Source organism: Equus asinus, chromosome 10, assembly GCF_041296235.1.
Source record: "Equus asinus isolate D_3611 breed Donkey chromosome 10, EquAss-T2T_v2, whole genome shotgun sequence".
In the NCBI taxonomy this organism is placed as follows: Eukaryota; Metazoa; Chordata; class Mammalia; order Perissodactyla; family Equidae; genus Equus; species Equus asinus.
The window spans coordinates 31,844,991-31,862,746 of NC_091799.1; the positions used below are offsets into that span (position 1 = coordinate 31,844,991).

Genomic DNA, 17,756 nt, shown 5'->3' on the forward strand with positions numbered 1-17,756 from the left:
ATGATGCTTTTAACGTATTGCTGTATTTTGTTTGCCAATATTTTATCGAGGATTTTTGCATCTATGTTCATCAGCAATATTGGTCTGTAATTTTTCTTCTTTGTGTTGTCCCTCTCTGGCTTTGGGATCAGGGTGATGTTGGCCTCATGGAACCAGTTAGAAAGTGTTCCATCTTCCTCAATTTTTTGGAATAGTTTGAGAAGGATAGGTATTAAATCTTCTTTGAATGTTTGGTAGAATTCTCCAGAGAAGCCATCTGGTCCTGGACTTTTATTCTGGGGGAGGTTTTTGATGACTGTTTCAATCTCTTTACTTGTAATTGGTCTATTCAGATTCTCTATTTCTTCTTGATTCTGTTTGGGGAGGTTGTATGAGTCTAATTTATCCATTTCTTCTAGATTGTCCAATTTATTGGCATATAGTTTTTCACGGTATTCTCTTAGAATCCTTCATATTTCTGTGGTATCGTTGTAATTGCTCCTCTTTCATTTCTAATTTTATTTGTTTGAGTTTTCTCTCTTTTTTGTTAGTGAGTCTGGCTCAGGGTTTGTCAAATTTATCTTCCCAAAGAACCAGCTCTTTGTTTCATTGATCCTTTCTACTGTCTTTTTTGTTTCAATTTCATTTATTTCTGCTCTAATTTTTATTATTTCCCTCCTTCTGCTGACTTTGGGCTTTGTTTGTTCTTCTTTTTCTAATTCTGTTAGGTATAGTTTAAGATTGCTTATTTGAGATTTTTCTTGTTTGTTAAGGTGGGCCTGTATTGCTATGAATTTCCCTCTTAGGACCGCTTTTGCTGCATCCCATATGAGTTGGTATGGTATGTTTTCATTTTCATTTGTCTACAGATATTCTTTCATTTCTCCTTTAATTTCCTCAATGATCTATTGGTTGTTCAGTAGCACATTGTTTAGTCTCCATATATTTGTCACTTTCCCAGGTTTTTTTCTTGGAATTGATTTCTAGTTTCATAGCATTATGGTTGGAAGAAATGCTGGATATGATTTCAATCTTATTAAATTTATTGGGGCTTGCCTTGTTTCCAACCATGAGAATGTTCCATGTGCACTTGGGAAGAATATGTACTTTGCTGTTTTTGGCTGGAGTGTTCTATACTTATCTATTAAGTCCATCCAGTCTAGTTTTTTCATTTAATTCCACTATTTCCTTGTTGACTCTCTGCCTGAATGATCTATCCATTGATGTAAGTAGGGTGTTGAGGTCCCCTCCTATTATTGTGTTGTTGTTAATATCTCCCTTTAGGTTTGTTAATAGTTGCTTTATGTACTTTGGTGCTCCTGTCTTGGGTGCATAAGTATTTATAAGTGTTATGTCTTCTTGGTGGAGTGTCCCTTATATCATACACTACCCCACCTTGTCTCTCATTACCTGTTTTATCTTATAAGTATGGTAACACCTGCTTTCTTTTGTTTGCTATTATCTTGGAATATTGTCTTCCATCCCTTCACTCTGAGCCTGTGTTTGTCTTTGGAGCTGAGGTGTGTTTTCTGGAGGCAGCATATTGCTGGGTCTTGTTTTTTAATTCATCCCACCACTCTGTGTCTTTTGACTGGAGAATTCAATCCATTTACATTTAGAGGGATTATTGATACACGAGGGCTTGATGCTGCCATTTCATCACTAATTTTCTGGTTCTCCCATATTTCCTTTGTTTCTCATCTCATGTATTTCAGACTACCAGTTCAGTTAGATAGTTTTTTATGATGGTTTTCTTAGTTTTCTCTTTATTTATCATTTGTGTTTCTCTTCTGATTGTTCATTTAATGGTTACCATGAGGTTTGTATAGAAAGTCTCATAGATGAGATAGTCCATTTTCTGATAGCCTCTTATTTCCTTAGTCTAAGCCGATTCCATCCCTTTCCTCTTCCTCATCTAAGTTATTATTGTCTTCACTTATTCCATCTTGTGTTCTGAGTTTGTAGTTAAAATGATGAGATTTTATTTATTTTTGGTGTTTTCCTTCCCTTTATCTTTAGTGTTGTAATTAAGTGTTTGCTAACCTGTTCTGATAGAGAGCTGTAATTTTCTGATTGTGTCTACCTATTTACCTCCTTTATGAAGACTTTGTAATCCCTTTATTTTATTTTTTTTTTCCAGGTATAAGGGCCTTCTTGAGCATTTCTTGTGGGGAAGTCTTGTGGCCATGAACTCCCTTAGCTTTTGTTTATCTGGGAAAGTTTTTATTTTTCTATCATATCTGAAGGATATTTTCACTGGATAGAGTATTCTTGCCTGAAAGTTTTCGTCTTTCAGAATTTTGAATATATCATTTGAATCTCTCCTAGCCTGTAAGGTTTCTGATGAGAAATGTGCTAAAAGTCTGATAGGGGTTCCTTTGTAAGTTATTTTTTTCTGCCTTACTGCCTTTAACGTTTTTTCTTTGTCATTGACTTTTGTCAGCTTTACTACTATATGAATTGGAGAAGGTCTTTTTACATTGATATAGTTAGGAGATCTATTGACCTATTTCATTTATATTTCTAGCTCCTTTCCCAGGTTTTGGAAGTTCTCAGCTATTATTTCTTTGAACAAGCTTTCTACTCCTTTCTCCTTCTCTTCTCCATCTGGAATACCTATAATCATTATGTTGTATTTCCTAATTGAGTCGGATTTTTCTCAGAGAATTTCTTCATTTCTTTTTAATCCTAGCTCTCTCTCCTGCATCTGAAGCATCTCTATATTTCTGTCCTCCAGATTGCTAATTCCGTCTTCTGTAATATCAGCTCTGTTATTCAGGGAGTCCAGATTTTTCTGTATCTCATCCATTGTGTTTTTCATCTCCAACATTTCTGATTGATTCTTTATAGTTTCAGTCTCTTTTGTGAAGAATTCCCCCTGTTTATTAATTTTGTTCCTGATTTCATGGAACTGTCTATCTGCATTTTCTTGTAACTCATTGAGTTTTTTTATGGTAACTACTTTGAATTCTCTGTCATTTAGATTGCAAATTTCTGTGCCTTCCAGATTGATTTCTGGGTGCTTGTCATTTTCCTTGTGGCCTGGAGTACTAATATATTTCTTCATACTGTTTGATAGTGTGGATTTGTGCCTTCGCATAGTGATAGTATCTGGTTGCAGATTCCACCTGCTGCCACTAGGGAGGGTGGGCAAGAGCTGTGAATTCTGAGCCTGCCATGATCCTTGGTATCTATGGTTGTCCTTAGAATCTGTGCTGACAGGGCCCTTGTGCGATTTCCAGCTTGTTCGCTCACAGCTGCTGCTTTTCTAACCAACACAGGATCTCTGGCTGACTGGCTGAGTTGGAGCGCTGGGTGGGGGGAGGGACAATTTTCTTCATGTGTGCTATCCTGGGGGCATTCCCATTCTGCCCTCACTATCTACTCTCCTGGGGTTCTGGCTTGATGAAGACACTCCCACAATAGCTTAGCCACCTCTGTGTGGGGCTTTCCTGTGGGCTGTGAGGAAACTTGGAGAGAGAAGGCATTCCCACAGACAGCCACCTCTCCCTCCTCTCTTTTCAGAGCAAGTGGTCCTACTCCCTGGGCCACTGCCAGGGAGGGAGAGGAGCTCCCCTTACCTCCTTCCACTTCCTCCTGAGGGGTCCAGCACCTCCACTTCCAGACATATGGCTGTGTGGGCCTCTCAGATGTCTTTTGTGTTGTATGACTGTCCTCTGTTGGTTTATGAATGTCCTTTTTGTTGTATCTTAGGGGAGAGAGTCTAAGGGAAGTGCTCATTCCCCTACGACGCTGATGTCACCTATCTATTTCTGTTGTTTGATCAACCCAAATCCCCCCATGGCCACACTGGCTTTGTGTTTCCCTTCCAGCTGCTGACAGAGATCCACCCTTTGCCCATTTTTAAAATAAGTCATCTATCCTTTTATTATTGAGTTGTAGGGGTTTTTTATATCTTCTAGACACAAGTCCCTTATTAAACATATGATATGCAAATATTTTCTCTTATTCTGTTTGTTGTCTTTTCACTTCCTTGACAGTGTCCTTTGCAGCACAAAAGTTCCTAATTTGGACAAAGTCCAATTGGCCAATGAGTTTTGATCAGAATTGGGGAATATCACTTCCTGGGCCAAACATTTAATTGCCAGTATGAGAATCTCTAGAGCTCTCTTTAAATGGTAACCAGAAATATTTGAGTTGGTGGTGGTCCTGTCAGTTTCGGTCTCTGAATGATTCCACTGAGCAGAGCCCCTCTACCAATCCATGATAGAAATGTAGTCTGACAGAGAAATAAATCTTGGTCATTTTAAGCCACAGAGATTTAGGGATTATTTGTTACCACAGCATAACCAACCCTGTCGTGATCAGTACCTATGTATTTTGTAACTCCATTAGTTGTCAGAATATCATCAAATAAGAATTAAAACACTTTAAAAATAAATTAGTTTAAGTTAAATGAGTTTAAAATCTCTGCTCTATGAACTATTGAGCAGTTTATATTTCTTCCTATATTCAGTCAAGAATTTCAAATGTTCATTACATGATATGGGAAAATGCTCTTGACATATTAAGTGAGAAAAAAAGGTTTAAATTTAAAGACAAAATTCTAGAATGTTAACAGTGGTTGTTTCTCTTGTGGGATTGAATTTTTATTTTTTTCTTCAGAGTTTACCTGTATTTTTACATTTATTTTTACAATTTTATACTCAGAAAATAATATTGGTTTACTTAAATATATTTTCACCTTAGAAATAGTATTTATATATGTTTATTATCAGAAAAGAATCTAGCATGAAAGATGTCTGCCATTCTATATACTTTTATCTCACCATCTAACAATGTTTACAGAAAATCGTGATAAGAATTTTTGTCCCAGGGCTGGCCCAGTGGTACAGCAGTTAAGTTCACATGTTCTGCTTTGGCAGCCCAGGGTTCATGGTTCAGATCCAGGGTGTGGACCTATGCACTGCTTGTCAATCCATGCTGTGGCAGGCATCTCACATATAAAGTAGAGGAAGATGGACACAGATGTTAGCTCAGGGCCAATCTTCCTCAGGAAAACAAAGGGAAAAAAAGAATTTTTGTCTCATGATCAACAGAATATATTTTGGACCATATTTTTTTAAGTGATTATCCAAAAGGACACAATTTTACAAGCAGTAAGTATCATTGCAATAGACCACACCACTAATTTCATGTTTTTCATTTAATTTCTGGATTCTGGAGTTAGGTATTATGATCACAAATACAGGTTTATGTCAAATGAGCCACAAACTATCTTTATTATACATGAGCCTGGACACTTCGAGATATGATATGGCTTTTATCTCAAGATGTTGAGTGGATATATGCATTACTTCTCCTTCCTCTGGAATTATTATTGAATGCAGAGGGAACATAAATAAGTATAAATAAGAATAACTCCATTGAGTCAAAGGCAAACAGGATGAATGCCATCAAGGAACATCTGGAAAATGCTGAGCAGAGAGAATCATCTTGAGAGAAAAATCCATGGAACTTACAAGTCCCAAAATACAAGCCACTTAAGAGAGAAAATGGCACTTTTCTCTTCCCTCATCAAAGGGAAATGACATGGAATAAACTGTCACCTGATATATAATGACTCAACCTAAATCTTCAAAACATTAACTTGATTTTTTTTTTTTTGAGGAAGATTAGCCCTGAGCAAACTACGGCCAATCCCCCTCTTTTTGCTGAGGAAGACTGGCCCTGAGCTAACATCCATGCCCATCTTCCTCTATTTTATACGTGGGACACCTACCACAGCATGGCTTTTGCCAACTGGTGCCATGTCCCCACCCAGCATCTGAACCAGTGAACCCCAGGCCGCCGAAGCGGAACGTGCACACTTAACCGCTGTGCCACTGGCCAGCCCCTTAACTTGATTTTTGAAAGAGGAAGCAGATGTATTTTGTTTTCTCCTCTGCCCTTCTGTGATTCTACAAGTTGGGCAATATCCACATGTGGGAAACACCCTTGACTGTTTCTTTTCTTCCTCTGTACTAGTTTCAGCCTTTTCCACAGGGTTTGCATTTCCCTGACACTTTCACTCCCTAAAATCAGAAAGCGATTATGTGCCTAACTTGATTTAGCTCATTGCAGAGTTGTTTCCAGGCCTGTGCCAGCCACATCTCTCCAAGATCTACTTTTTCTGTTTCATAAAGCAAAATTTGATAAAATGATACTGCAGACCAGCAAATACTGAGTCAGGGCGACTCATATATCCATATATTTCAGTTTTAAAATAACAGAAATGCTGCCCCTTTTTTTCTGGTCTCCCATCCTCCCTGAATTACACAGCATGGTTTTTGAGACAAAGCTTCTTTAAATACTCAGGAAGAGAAACTTTATTTTCATTTCTTAATTTTTTTTAACATTGTGGAGATTTTCACTTTGAGGTAGCTGATCATGTGTTGGGTAAGAAGTGTAGCTCAGAGCCCCACTCCCTAGATTAGGAACTTCAAGTCTCCATCAGCTAACAAAAGTTGGGGATCTTCAGCTCTAACGAATTCAAAGAGTGACGTACCTGAGTGGAACAGATGGTGGAGTTAGCTTTTGACAGAGAGTGGGAAGCACAGATGCATGTATGTTAGGCGTTGCTATATCCTGACCAAGGAGAACTGACAAATAGAAATGGCAAGCAATATGATATATTGGAGTATATGAGGAAGCCATTTGGTGTAAAACTAATTCGGCCTGACTTTGTTTTTTCCAAAAAGGGCCTGACTGTAGCCATTGAGCACGCATTGCATATCTGCTTTAAACATTTACTATGGCAAGAACAAATGCCCTTAAGATAAAGGGGCAACTTCCCCCCACATGGAATTTCCTTAAGGATAAGCATCTTTCCTTAGGCTAGGAACTGATTGATGCACTCACCTTCGACCACCCAGCTCACCTGTGACCACCCAGCTTGAGACAAAGGACCTGCCATCCTGCTGTGTTCACCGAGACAGCAGACCTACCTGCTATTTCCATCAATCGCTGTGCCGACAGAGCAGTCTCGCAACTGTTGTAAAAGGGCCATTTCAATCCTATGTGAAACATCCTGTTTGGGGGTGTATAACCACTCTGCGCACCCCACTTCTTTGGTGCCCTTTCTTCCTTTGGGAAGAAAGGCCCCGGGCCATGGTCCTCAGATTTTAGCTCAGAATAAACTCTCCCAAATTTTCATTCATAGATTGGTTATGGATTATTTTCATCGACATTTCTTGGCATAGTCGCAGCAGGATTTCAGGGAAACCCACCGGAGACCACCTGGAATCTACACTGAACCAGCATTTGGTACCAATAGGGGCCCATTGAGCCCCCAGATCACTGCATTCTTCAGGTGACCTTGGTGAGTTCTCCTGAAACCCGGACCTCATTTTAAGTTGACGGTCCAAGAGTTTATAAGAGCTGGGTAAGGTCTTAAGACTAGCTGTCTTAAGGGGTACTGATACATACCCTAGGTAAGAGGAACCTAGGAGGAATTTGCTAGGCCAGGGAGCCTAGAGGGAAGTTCCTAGGCCAGAGGAGCCTAGAGGAACTTGGGAGTGAATGGGGAAGGCTGACATTTTTAATTTGGCTTTAAATTGGAAAGAATTGTGTTTATAAAGTCTGAACAAACTGCTTGATAGAGAAATGAGAGACTGAACATGTTCAGCTCCGAAGAAAAGGGACATTAGCTCCTCCTAGCTTTTACCAAAAGGCATCCTTAGGTGACTAAGGACCTCAGCGGGAGGGTCAGAGGATCAATCCTCGCAATGTGTAGCAGTCCCATAGGGAGCTCCACTTTCATTCACGATAATTAATTACAGGCTCGTCCGGGGATGCGCACATAAGGGCTGGTCACCCAGCACTCTGAGCCTGCACGGTGGTGGTAGACTGCCAGAGGGAAAAACCAAGGCACGTAAGAGAGTGTTTACGACCTTTCTATAGGGAGTAACACTCACAAGCAGCACACTTTCTGACCCATTACACTGTCCTTAGAAGTTGTTCGGACTTTATAACAAAACAAAATTAAAAGAGAAGCAGGAAATCGAGCTTCTAAAACAGTCCAATCACTTCCCGAATAAGCAGCCTCTCCTCCAGACTCCAGTTGGCTTCACGCTGTGACTGCAACTGCTTAACAAAGGGCAATCCCAAGCCAGATTGCTAAGGCCAAAAGAAAGAAAGAGAGAAAGAAAGAGGAAAAAAAACCTGGGAATACAAGTTTTTCCACCGCGGTCTGCTATGAGAACACCTAACTCAGAAATCTAAGGAAAATCTTTGTTTTATATGTCTGTCTGTTTGTGTGTGTCTATATATGTTACAAATATATGATATTTCACCTCCGGATGGTACAATTTCTAAAGAGCTCTATTCCATTGACTTAAAGTGCTTACAAAAAGTTTTAACCCAAATGTCTTTCAAGTGGTTAATGAAAGTTTAAGGTGTTGGTTTGATTGAAAAGGCATGTCCTTGTTGGTATTTGAATATGATGCAGGCATGCAGCCTGGGTTTACTAGTCAAATAAGCTCATGTTGTCTGTTAGAAATTCGTCAGCAAAATAATAGCTTTAAATGATAGCTGTTTGTCTAATGCCTCATGAAGTTTTTGTGGGTAATCTGAACATAATTGTTGGAAACAAATGATTTAAGTAGATAAAAGTGGGTAAAATAACTTTTATGGTCTGTATACTCGGGAAAAAACAGTTTCCAAATTCTTTTTGGTAACAATCTTGAGTTTTGCCAAGTTAAGTTAAGTGATAAAAATCTGAGTACCTGGGTCATTTTTGGATTGGATAGAACACTGAAACATTATTGCTAAGTGTATCTGAGTTATCTACTTTTGCCTTCTTATTGCAGAGATGCTAAAAGTGTTTGGGTGTTTTACTGTAAAGTGGCATGTCTCTAGAAATTATGACAAGTGTTTAGAATGCTGACATAAGAGACAATTCATAATTGCTTACCATTTTAGTGTTTACTATGGTCTGTTAAAGGTTAAAGAGTTCTAATATATGTGATTAAAGCTACTAGAAGTTAATAAGGAAAATGTATTTATATTCAAGGAAAGTAAGGTGTAAGTTTTCAGTAAAGAAGGTATAAAAAGAATGGAAAAAATTTGTTTGATTGGTTAAGAAAGAGAAATTTGTCCTAAAGTACTAGGTGGAAAAAAAATAAAAAGACGTGGGACAAATTCTGAATGTAAAAGAAAGTTATAGAAGGTTTGTGTAAGAGAAAAGAGTTTTGTACCTGGTCAAGTTGGCTAAGATTGAAATGAATCTAATTAAGTAAACGGGTTTTAATATGAAAAAGTAAACTGGTACAAAAATTAGAATTTGGCTTTCTCTCTTAAAAGGATAATTTTCTTAAACTCAGTCTGCTCTTGATAAAGAAATTATACAAGGTTTTTCCTTCTGAGTAAGTTTACAGAAGATCTATGTTTTGTTAAGATAATTTCCTAGGTGCAAAAAGACAGAGGTCTCTCTATTAAGGTTTTTTTGCTGTTGTCACTTTGGTTAAATGTTATGAAGCATTGTTTCATTGACCCTTGTTTTACAATGACAAGATCAGCAACCTCTTGATCTTGTTTAAGTAACTGTTTTTAAAAAATCTTGATATTTTTGACAAGCTTCTCCCTCAAACAAATAGTCAAGTCCTAAATAAAGATTTTCCTTTGACCTGGATAAAGGAAGAGAATTTCTCTGAGGATTTTCAGAGGGCCCCTGGGACGTCTCAAAGAAATTTGTTCTCTCTTTCTATAAATGAGGGATACTAATTAGGCTTGTTTGGAATGCTAAATTGCATGGGAAGCATTGTGAAGTAAATGATGGTAAACCTTAGGTTATGTGGTGTAGGTAAATATTATTCACTATTTTAACCCTGCTACCTTTCTTCCAACATCACAAGGGGAGAAGATCACGACTGCATTCTATTGTTTAATTTGGTTTACAAATGGTCTTACTTAAACACATTTAACAAGGATGTTATCAAGCTGGATATGCTGTCCAGCCTCAAGAATGCCTACTACTTTCTGTTAACTCTGCTAATCCAGTAAAAAGATTTCCTTCTACAGGCTTAAGAAATCGCCACAGAAGAAAATATATATATACATAAAGGTTGCAACAAAAGGGAAAAACAATACTTTTGGACACTTTTTCCCAGTGGCTCATATAGCCTCTACTTGTTGTGCTATATGCCCAAAGTATAATCCAGAGAAGCCACTTCATGAGTCACAAGGCCACTTTCCCTCCTAAGGGACCCTTTGAGGTATGACAATTGGACTTTGTCCAAAGGCCACCATCTCAAGGATAAATATACCTTGTAATGATCTGTATGTTCTCACATTGTTGTGAGGCTCTTCCTTGCAGAAGAGCAACGGCTTTAGGTAAATTATTATTGAAAAGGATAATTCCTGTTTGAGGAATTCCTCCCAAGTTACACAGTGACTGGGGAACTCAAATCTATTTGTAATATTTGGCAAATGTTGCAGCATTTCCACTGTGCTTCACCCTTGATCCTCAGGATTGGTAAAAAGAACTAACGGCACAACCAAAACTTAATTGGCAGGCTTTCAGAAGCATTTACTCTCTCACGGCCAAAAGCTCTTGTGCTAGTGCTCCTTAATCTTAGATCTATACTTTTTGTAAACATCGGCTGTCTCCTTTTGAAATAATGATAAAACAGCCTATGCAATTAGATGAAGAAATAGATGAACCAACTTTGCTTGAGGGAAATATTGAATTGTCACGGTTTTATTGAGGTGCTTAATACACAATGGAATACTACTCAGCCATAAAAAAGGACAAAATCGTCCCATTCACATCAACATGGATGGACCTTGAGGGTATTATGTTAAGTGAAATAAGCCAGACAGAGAAAGACGAACTCCATATGACTCCACTCATAGGTGGTAGTTAACATATAGACAAGGAGAACTGATCGGTGGTTACCAGGGAAGAGGTGGGGGGGGGAGGCACAAAGGCTGAAGTGGTGTACCCACAACATGACTAACAATAATGTACAACTGAAATCTCACAAGGTTGTAATCTATCGTAATCTTAATAAAAAAAAAAAAAGAAAAGAAAAGAAAGAAAGAAAGATTGGTAGCTGATTCTTTCACAGAGCTCCCAGAACTTAAGGATCATGGACTATAACCTGGAGAATTTACTTATTGAAAGAGACATCAAATAAGACTGTTTGCAGCCCTGTTGGAAAGGACGATACCAGGAGGAGAAGACGACGGCATCTGTTGCAGACAGCTGTCCCAAGACTCTGGACCAGGCCTGTATTCCCAACCTTCTAGCTCCTCATTTAAACATTTGTTATGCTTAAACTGTATACCTATTTTATAACTTGTTTGGGATACTATCATACTTAAAGAAAGTGATTAATTTGGAACAGACTGATCTTGAAGGCCAGGAATTTATCGAGTGACTCCTAATGGAACTCAGTGTTTATGTGGAACAAATCTCTGGCCTTGGCTACTGCCTGGATGGCTAAGACACTGCACCCTGAGTTTCTTTTAAAAGCAGGGAAGGAGTCAGGCTGACTTAAAAGCTGTTGCCAATCTCCCTCTCTTTAAGGCCAGATGGGCTCATTCAGTGTTCCACTGGTATGACCACCTAGCGGCTATATGTGCTCCTTCTTTGGGGCTAAAAGATGTCGTTCTTACATGTGGAAGCTCTGACTAAATTTACTCAAGCCCTTAATGATAGACAAGCAGGAATAACCTTATTTAAATATTGAAACGTCTTTTATGAGAAGGGCTGTCCTTCAAAACAGAATGGCTTTAGATATTCTTACTGCATCCCAAGGTGGTACATATACCGTCAGTCAGACTGAATGCTGTGCTTTTATACGTGATGAATCTTCCAATGTGTCATCTCTGCTAAAGAACATGAAGAAGCAGGTGGATGCCTTATGCGATCCTACACCCAGTTTGATTTGTTTGGTTGGCTCCTTTTTAGTATTGGTTCCCTTTTTCGATCTGGATTGCAATTCCTATTTCTACTACTTCTTGGAATCCTTGTACTAGTCGTAATATTCAAACTAATTGTTGTTTTCTTTAATCAGTGCTGTAAAAATAGCGTACAAACTAGAATAATGGTTGCTTGGCGGCTCCAGATGGTTGATCTGTCTTATAATCCTGGACAAATTTCCTTTTCTGATAAAGACTTTACCTAAGAACTCATTTTAACTAATGTTTGCAAATATGTTGAATTATTATTGTTATTGTACTTGTTCTATGCTCTTATGCAATGTAAACGTGAAGAGTCATAGAAAAGCACATATACAATGTTTGTGCAACAGTCTAAAATTAATTGAAAATTACATAACCTATGAGATGCTTCCTCTGTTAATATATATACCTCTATGCTTGTCCACTATTTCCCCCCAACGTGGACAACTGGGCAAATAAACGAGATAAAAGCCTAGCACTGAGGGACACGATGGACCCAGGGCAGGCAGCAACCACCCTGGCGCCGAGGGACAATATTTTGATCGTCAATGCTTTCTATCGAAAGATTAGAGATCAAAAGGGGGAAATGACAAATAGAAATGGCAAGCAATATGATATATTGGAGTATATGAGGAAGCCATTTGGTGTAAACCTAATTCGGCCTGACTTTCTTTCTTTCCAAAAACGGCCTGACTGTGGCCATTGAGCACGCATTGCATATCTGCTTTAAACATTTACTACGGCAAGAACAAATGCCCTTAAGATAAAGGGGCAACTTTCCCCCACATTGGCATTTCCTTAAGGATAAGCATCTTTCCTTAGGCTAGGAACTGATTGATGCACTCACCTTCGACCACCCAGCTCACCTGTGACCACCTGGGTGACCACCCAGCTCGAGACAACAGACCTGCCATCCTGCTGTGTTCACCGAGACAGCAGACCTACCTGCTATTTCCATCAATCGCTGTGCCGACAGAGCAGTCTCGCAACTGCTGTAAAAGGGCCATTTCAATCCTATGTGAAACATCCTGTTTGGGGGTATATAACCACTCTGCACCCCACTTCTTTGGTGCCCTTTCTTCCTTTGGGAAGAAAGGCCCCGGCCCTGGTCCTCAGATTTTAGCTCAGAATAAACTCTCCCAAATTTTCATTTATAGATTGGTTATGGATTATTTTCATCGACAGAACCAATGAGTTAGCTGAGATTAATGTAATCCCAAAGGCTCCTCTGCTAAAAATGTTTCTTGGTATATTATATTAAGAGCTGACAGAAGGTAACAAGACAGGAAATATGGAAGCATGGACTGGAGCTTCTCGCTCCACATCCAGCCCCACTGGCTGCAAAGATTTCAATAATAAATCAGGGTTTGGAGGAATAGCAGGATTCTGAGTTCACCTTTGTAGATTTTATTCAGTGGTGACGATTTGTCCAAAGTGTAGTGCTGCTGAAGCTAAGAGTCTCATCCCAAAGGTACCAGTGAGTTAAACCTAGACCCATGGTCACTTGCTCCTCCCCTGAAGTACATGCTAAGATGTCACAGGGTTAGGTGAGTGCACTCATCGCCACTGCTGAGTGGGAGGGAGAGTGGTGCAATGGAAGGTCTGAGTCACAGAATTTGAAGACTAGTCCTTACTAACTGCAGGCTTTTGGCCTCAGGTTCTTCAGGAAGCTGGTCTAAATAATGACTGGCATTTAACTTTTCTATCTCTGAAGGTCTGAACCCATGTTTTCACCAGACAATGGGAATGTAATACCATCTTTATTCACTTATTTAACAAATATTGATTACATGCCATCTAGATGCCAGACAATGTGTTAAGCTCTGGGGCTTTGATGGCAACCACAATATGGCCCCAGCCCTTGTTGATTTTACAGTCCAATGGCGCCAAAAGCCATGAATCAAATTTATCACCAAAGCAAATGTATATTTGCAACTGTGACAAGAATAAGAGTTACAAGGTGCTAACGGACCCTATATTGGGGGTGGAGTGTAATGACTTAGCCAGAAAAGTCAGAGATTGCTTTCCTGAGGAAGTGGCACTTGAGCTGAGAACCAAAGGACAAGTAGATGTTAACTAGGCAAAAACAGGACTTTATCAGGTTTTAGATAGAAGGAATAACATGTGCAAAGGCCTGTGGTATGAGGAGCAATATTTCAGAAATAAAAAGCCAGAATGCCTAGAGTAGAGACAATAGGAAGGAGCATGGTACAAGATGACGGTGGAAAGGTAGGTAATGAGCAGGCCACGCAGGGCTGACAGACCATGATAAGAGGATTTGCCTTTATAATAGGATGTGTAGTTTTAAGAAATAAAATCTGGTTTCAGTACTGAAGAGGAATGAAAATGGACAGATAAACTAATTAGTACTTTATTCTGTGGACCAAGCAAGAGATAATGATACTTTGAACTAGGGTGCTGCTATGAAAACGGAAAGAAGTGGATGGATTCCAGAGATATTTAAGAGATTAAATAAAAATGTTTTGGTAAGGAATTGTGTAAAGAAGGCAAGAGAGAGAAAAATATCAAGGATACCTTTCTAGCTTACACATCTGGATGGATGGTAGTGCTATTCACCATGAGAGAGAACACTGTAATGTGGGTGAGAAAGGGAGACCATGACTTTGGTCTTGTGCATGTTGAAAAGATATCAAGTAGGTAGTTGATATACGGGTCTGGACCTCAGAGAAGGGTCTGGATTGGAGGTACACCTTAATGAGACATCTATATATAAGTAGTAGTTGAAGTTATATGTGTAGATAAGATTGTCTAGCAAAGAGACTGAGAAGAAAGCCTATGACGGAGCCATAAGGAGCCCTAACTTTAAAGGCTGGTTAGAGTTTGATAAACCTCCAAAGGTGACAGAGAGGAGCCGTAGGAGTAAAAGGAGATAAGCCAGGAGGGTGTGGTGTTACCAAAGCAAGAGAATAAATTCTCAAAGGTTTAGGAAAGAGATAAACTCCCAAAGGTTGCTCAGAGTCAAGTAGGATGAGGACTGAAAATGTCCATCAGATTTAATGAGATGGAATCACTGATCCATCTCATTAATCACAAATCCATTTTAGTGACATGTTAGAGCTGGAAATAAAATAGGAAATAGTAAATGAGTTTGAGATTAGAAGAGAATGGCAAAGTTCTGAACTTGTCATTTTGGAAAATGAAAGAGTAAGAGTTGGCTGAAGAAACATCATAGGACTTCTGGGTAGTTTTGAGAGCTCATTTGAGATTGGAGTTTGTGAATTTATAGCTAAAATCTGCCCTGGTGCGAGACTTTCTTCAACCATTCTTAGCTACTAGAATGCTAGCAAATGATTGGGTTTATCCAAGGTTGACGTACATTGAAAAGACAGAAGAACCAGAGAGTCTGATCTATTGAAAAAAGTGCTGTTGAAATGTTGTACCATGAAATCGAAATTAGATAGTAGAGGAATAGAAGAAAGGGGAAAGCTACCAGTTTGGAAAATCATACATCACTGTAGGGGTACAAGAGTCCTGAGAAGATCCAAGAAGCATTGAAGCGGAAGTAGTCCAACAAGAAACAGAGGAGAGGAGGCTGCAGTCAGAGAATGAGATATTTGAATTAATGACTTTGGAGGCGGCACAGCTCCAGCATCAGATGATCAGACCCAGGATCCAAGGGAGTTTGTGGCTCAAGAAGGGTGACAGTCACTAAAGATGAGAGGCCTTGGGTTAGACGCCACCAAATCTCTTTCATTAGTGATTGATAGAAAACTCAAATCAAACTGGCATTTAAAAAGAGGAATGCAGAAGCTTTTGTTACTAAAAAATTGAGGGGTAGTTTAGCTTCAGGCACAGCTTACATGATGTCATCAGGATCTGACTCTTTTCATCTTTCAGCTCTGTTGTCCTCTGTATGGGCTCCAATCTCAGACAAGCTCTTCTCTAGTGGTAGCGAAGCAGCTGCCAGCAACTCCAGGCTTTCATCCTCATCAGTCCAAACCAGCGGAAAAGAATAAATGTCTCTTCCCTAACTGTTTAAGTCAAAGTCCTGGGCCTCATTCTTATTAGTCCAAATTTGGGTCACATTTCCATCTCTGAATCAACTGCTGTGATCACAGGCAATCCATGCTGTGATTGGCCAGTTCTGAGTCTGACATCTACTTGGAGGATGGTTCATCGAGGAAAAATGGGGTGTTGTTACAAGAAGAAGAGTCAACGTATGCGGCCAGCAAAAAACAACAGATGTCCTTCTTCTACAGTATTGAGCAGGTTGTTCACGAGGTCATTCACATTGGTAGCAGAGTTTGAAGTGGAGAGGAATCCCATAAAGCCAGAGTCTTTGATGATAGAGGAGGCAGGGCCTGGTGTCAGTGACTTCATGTATAAAACAGAACTTGGAGTGTCAGTACGAGTGCCTTTCGATAACTCTTCAGACTGAAAGATCCTTGGGGGCAAAGGATTTTGCATCCCTGGTACCTACTACTGGGCTTGATATTCAAAAGATGCTTGTAAATAAATGAATAGATGGATGGATGGATGGATGGTAGATGGATGGATGATGAATGAATGAACAAGTGAACCACTGAGTTTGAAAATTTCTTACAGTATTTGATGGAAAGTGTTCAACAAAAATAATGTATCTCTTCTATCTAATTACATCAGAAATGGGGCATTGTGCAAAATGGCATAGACTCTGAAGTCACACAAACCCAGATTTGAATCCTGCCTCTGTGTTACCCTGTGCAAATCATTTGACTACCCTAAGTCTCAGTTTCCCCATCTATAAAATTGGGCAATGTTAGGGTGCCACCTCTAGGAAGACGGGCCAATGAAACAATTTCCCAAGAGGATCCATGGGTGGCATTCATTATTTTGATGAATTTATTATGGACGGGGCCTAGCTCTCAGCCTGACAAAAAAAAAAAAACCCATTTCATCAGCACATGGGGAGGGAAGCCATTTCTCAGATAGAGACCCACCTTAACCAAACTAGAAAGGTAGGTAGATAAGCAAGAATGCCAACTTATTAACTTACCATGAGAAATTATTTGGAATCTTCAAGTAACTAGCACATTTTCTCCCTTTGCGCAGCTATATTTGGGAAGTAAAACCATAACTAGAAGATTGCTTGTGATCAGGTAGGGGGACTTGGGCTGTAGTGATGGACCAGCCATTGGGAAACCTTCAAAAGAAAATGCTTGGATGGTCACTGACAAGGTTTGTCTCTGTCTCCTACAATGAGTTCGTACATCTTTGCTTTGTTCCATTATATATTTATGTTTTGGGGGGCATCTTATTTTCCTCACTTGAAGTGTCTCGCAGAAAGGCTTACTTCAACCCCTAAAATATTAACAATTAAAAGAATAACACCTTCCTCATCAGTGCAGCCTGCACGTCAGCAGCCAGGGTCTCTCTGGCCCTCAAGCTCTGGATGTGATGGCTTAACTCCCCACATCTGCATCCTGTGAAAGTCCAAAGCCCATCCCAGATTTCAGCAAATCCTTGGGAGATTTGTTTTCTTGTGGTCTCCCCTTCCTATTTCCTCATGATCTCTGCTCAGCATTATATCAATCCAGACATGAATCACAGCTTCTTCACCAACTTCCACCGTAATAAAACCCAGAAAATCCCACTCACACAAAATCTTCATGAGTAAATTTTTCTAAAGAACTGAGGAGACAGGAGAGCTTTCACGAAGGATTCGTATACACACAGGATACAGCAAGCTGTTTAAAATCCATACTAGACATTCTCATTTTTCTAAAGTCCCTCTGACCACCTGACCCCCAGAGGTTCCTATCCTGACCCTTCCAACCAGCAACCCAGTCTCACTTCCTCCCCACATCTCTTTTCCCCTCCCCCTCCCTTCCCTCTCCTCTTCTCTTTCTCAGGCTCCTCCTTCTCCAGAG

General features: G+C 39.6%; 1 protein-coding gene across 7 annotated transcripts in view; it reads right to left on the reverse strand.

The window, feature by feature from the left end:
* LOC106842746 (adapter SH3BGRL-like) overlaps positions 1-17,756 on the reverse strand; it is a 48,902-nt gene that overhangs the window by 23,864 nt on the left and 7,282 nt on the right. The window contains exon 3 of one of the 7 annotated variants that reach the window (XR_011506284.1): positions 660-17,517. The exons of the other annotated variants lie outside the window; for them this stretch is intronic. The gene's annotated coding sequence lies outside the window, so the exon portion shown is untranslated. Of the gene's footprint in view, positions 1-659; positions 17,518-17,756 lie in introns of those variants that run through there. 7 annotated transcript variants of the gene reach the window in all.